Genomic DNA, 5,000 nt, shown 5'->3' with positions numbered 1-5,000 from the left:
CAGTGGGCTTGTGTTTACTATGAGAGCGTGAGGGACGCCTAATACAGATAAATGATAGAAGACCATCAACCGTGTGTTTATAATCAATAGACGGAAATTAAGTCTTATCTTCACGGCATGAGGTTGCAGTGCAGGCTGCCACTAATACATGGAAGTTTGGGAGATACCCGTATATGTACAAGTTTTGTTTAAAATACCTTTTCCGTGAAATTATCAACACTCATTGTTATCATAAAAACACGAGTTTGACACAAAAAAGTGAACAGAAAGAAAGGAAAATATTTCTCACTTCATCGCCCCAAAATACTACTGCCAACACAGAGAACAAAGGGAATAGAAATACCAAGTTAACGTAAATTACCGGTATTATAGTTGTCAAAACATGAGTAGCTACACTCCTACTTTACCGTGTATATAAAAGTTACCTACAATATCAATAAATATTTCTACAGGGCCTCCAACACTTACATGAGATGTTTGATACAAGTAAACCATTACACGCCAGCATATTTCTCATTTTTAATCCGGAAATTTAATCACTCTCCCTAATATTCACCAATGCGAAAAATGGGACATACATTATACTCAGCACTTGTGCATTTCTACCATTAAGTTTTCCACTTGGTCAACGTACGCACGTTCATATCTCCCCATTCTGTAACACCGATGAAACTTTTGCGTTATTACGAAGAGCGAAAACGTGTTCCGTTCGACGTCGAGGCCGCCGCATTGATTTCGACCATTGCACACGCAGAGCAACATTTGAGTTACAGCCGATGAACAACAGTGTATTACAGTAGTGTGGTATTGCCACCAGTGCCCGAACACTGTATTATCATCAATACGTGAAATAAATACTTTCAGTGCAATGGCTGCGATGGAAATAACAATAACAATAAATAAATCTGATTCCATGCTGTGCAAACTAATAGGAAGTTCACCATTTAATATTGATGTTGCCATATGTAATGGACATACCTAGTACGTACCTTCTCCGTACTAACGAAATAATTACCACTTTGGAAGACTTATTATCCCAGTAGATCATTATTCATTTCATTCTCCTGGACACAATGTTTTCATCAATACAATTCACGTGACATGCTGTCTGCTCAAAATATTTTATCATGGCTAGTACTACGAAATAAATAAAAGGTTATGCCACTGCTAAAAGCACTAGTATTGCTACTGTTAATGATAACTATAAGAATATCATTATAATTGTATAAACAGAATAACAAATAAAAGATCAATAAAAGAAAACCCACACGAAGTTTAATACCCTTAGATTAGCAAAGGCCAAATAAAGAAAGTAATTGAACGTCAATACTCGAGAACACTAACAAACTTATCGTTAACGGTTTGAGCGAAATTTTTCGTTATAGTGCAACACTTGCGGCCCAATTAAATGATCCTAATGTGTTTGATGCATTTTGAGCAAGAAAGCGAAACAGGATAAAGTGTAAAAATAGACCGTGGATTAATACAGTGTTTGGCAGTGGCATTATGTGAATTATAGTGATACAAGTAAATTAAAGATCTTTGAAGCCATGTCTGTACTCTACTATTCAACCTGTTGGCAATGTGTGTATATGTACAACCATGTATCCAGACCCAAAGACAGGCAGGCAGACAAAATCGGACACAAACATGCACACACAATTCAACAGCAAAACTACTTTCTTGCTTTCATCCAAGCATTAACTTATATGCACAGCACACAGTATCCATCACATTGCATACAGTGCGCCAACTCAAAAAAATCAAGCAAGCGTTCCCCCTCCTCCAACACCTACCTTAAGTAACAAATGTTTACACTGACGACCAGCGGCACTATCAAACACACCGACTGGCATCAATTCCTTGCAGACAACGAAGCACAATAGACGGGCTTACTTGCATTACCGAGAGCGAAGCAGCTGCACAGCCACAAGAATCTGATTCTTTTTACGTCCAGAACTAAAACACGAGACCCTGGCATACACCGGCTTCTTTAATGAACCTCACGAGCAAAGGCTTAGTCGTGGTAAGTCGAGAGATCTGGCTGGATGCTCCTCGCTAGCTCTTCATCTTTGTCTCTCTCCGAGAAACAACCATTGCCTTTCTAATTAGTGTCTGCCACCAACATTATTATATATATATATATATATATATATATATATATATATATATATAATATATAATATATAATATATAATATATGTACATATATATAATATATATATAATATATATATATATATATATATATATATATATATATATATACATATACATGCACACACACACACACACACACACACACACACACACACACACACACACACACACACACACACACACACACCATATATATATATATATATGTGTGTGTGTGTGTGTGTGTGTGTGTGTGTGTGTGTGTGTGTGTGTGTGTGTGTGTGTGTGTGTGTGTGTGTGTGTGTGTGTGTGTTGTGTATGCATACACACACATATTGTATATATATATACATATATATGTATGTATATATAGATATATATATATATATATATATATATATATATTATATATATATATCTGTGTGTGTGTGTGTGTGTGTGTGTGTGTGTGTGTGTGTGTGTGTGTGTGTGTGTGTGTGTGTGTGTGGTGTGTGTGTGTGTGTGTGTGTGTGTGTGTGTGTGTGAATCTGCGTGTCTGTAAATCTGTATGCATACACACACATATTGTATATATATATATATATATATATATATATATATATATATATATATATATATATATATATATATATATACATATATATGTATGTATATATAGATACGTATATATATCTGTGTGTGTGTGTGTGTGTGTGTGTATGTGTGTGTGTGTGTGTGTGTGTGTGTGTGTGTGTGTGTGTGTGTGTGTGTGTGTGTGTGTGTGTGTGTGTGTGTGTGTGTGTGTGTGTGTGTGTGGTGTGTGTGTGTGTGTGTGTGTGTGTGTGTGTGTGTGTGTGTGTGTGTGTGCACATATATATTCATGTGTATGTATATATGCTGTGATAAATACACGTATCTGTACACATATGTATAAGTTTATGTTTATGCATATGTTTTATGTACATGCATATGCATATGTAAATGTGCATGTGTACGTATATATCAATGTACACAGAGTGACATGCATCCATCCACATTTTTACAGCAAGGCTGCATAAATACTCATAAAGTAAGGACACATAACAAAAATGTACTACGAGCCAACTGTTAATTATTCTAAAAGGTTCTTCATTTCAGACATTCCGCATTTTTAACATTCTGATACTCGTCTATTTTGACTAGATAGTTGTCAGATTCATGTCACCCTTGATATCATCCGTTCTGAACAGGTAGATGGTATTTTTCCCATCTGCATATTAACACTTTTCGCCGTTGAATTTTCATGGGGACTGATCTGGTGCCAAATACATTGGAATTCGTTGCTATACAAGCACTGTGGTGTTATATTCGGTAGAATAAGTAATAAATAAATAAAAATGATAATCATAAATAGCTATACTGTTATTAACAATAACAATAAGTAGTCGTAGTTAAAGTAGAAGAAGTAGTAGTAGTAAAACAGTAGTTGTAATAGTTGTAGTAATAATGTATTGGTGGTAGAGTGGTAGTGGTAGTGGCAGTGGTAGTGGTAGTAGAAATAGTAATTATAAATAGTAGTAGCAACAGAGAGGGAGCAGAGTGCTTGTTGCAGTAGTGGAAGTAACAACAATATTAGTAATATAAAACAACAAATAATAATAATGAAAAACTTAGTAGTACTAGTAGTAAGAGAAGTAGTAGTAACAATACCAATAACTGCAACAACAATAACAATAACTCGCAAACAATAAAAGCAAGAACAAAAGCCGCGATAATCCAAAAACCCAAGTTCCCAGAGCGACCACGAGGCCGGTCACCCACCATTAGCACCAACATCAAACGTCACAAGTTTACACCATGAAACCGAAGTTCAACCATTAACACTGCAGCTGCTGGAGGCTGTGGCCACCACTCATTAGGCCGATATGGTTACTAAATATATTTCCATCTTGACTTTTAGGCGGAATCGGATCTTGGTTTTGAAAGTAGGCCTATGACTGTTGGATAAAGGATGTTGTTTGCAAGTAGATTAAAGATATATATATATATAATATATATATATATATATATATATATATATATATATATATATATATATATATATATATATATATATATATGTGTGTGTGTGTGTGTGTGTGTGTGTGTGTGTGTGTGTGTGTGTGTACACACACACACACACACACACACACACACACACACACACACACACACACACACACACACACACACACACACACACATATATATATATATATATATATATATATCCACCAACAACTGAAAGCAGTTGCGTGAATAGTATTTTGGAAAGGTCTATAGTGATAATGTTACTATGCAGAACGACTAAATAATGACATAATCTATAACAACATAATCATTTTACTAACAGCAATAGTATTACGAGAAATCGTGAAAAAAACAAAAAGCAATACTGATAAAAGAAATTAAAAATGACAGTGTTAATGATGATAATAACAACAATAACAAGAAATCAATAATAATAATAACAACAGAAATATTAACAATGATCGTGATGACGGTACCGATAATAGTGATGGTGATACCATTATTATGTCTTCTGTTACATCTGGCATCACCATCCTTATTACTACATCAACATCGAAAACAATAACATCAACAGTGCCCGCCAACAGACACCGCCTCCCCTTTGACCTCGACAAAATAAACCCCATGAAGCGCCGAGGGGAAAGCGCCCTTTCGGAGATCAGAACCGGCATCTATGGATCTCATAGAGCCCTTGGCCTCGCAGCTGCCCCTCGCACTTATCAACGAACATCTTTCCTGCTTAACGTAGGTTCGATTTATTTACGTCTTTTGTCTAGTGTTTATTTACATTTTTTTTGTTTGGTCTTGCATTGTTTTCTACGCGTGTACAGGCAT

General features: G+C 35.6%; 1 protein-coding gene across 1 annotated transcript in view; it reads right to left on the bottom strand.

Annotated features, from left to right (window-relative positions):
* Positions 1 to 5,000, bottom strand: part of LOC119576268 (hemicentin-2-like) — a 202,674-nt gene that overhangs the window by 196,802 nt on the left and 872 nt on the right.

This window comes from Penaeus monodon, chromosome 8 (assembly GCF_015228065.2).
Source record: "Penaeus monodon isolate SGIC_2016 chromosome 8, NSTDA_Pmon_1, whole genome shotgun sequence".
NCBI classification, from domain to species: Eukaryota; Metazoa; Arthropoda; class Malacostraca; order Decapoda; family Penaeidae; genus Penaeus; species Penaeus monodon.
Note: the sequence above shows the minus strand (reverse complement) of the source record. Positions and strands in the feature narration are given on the sequence as shown.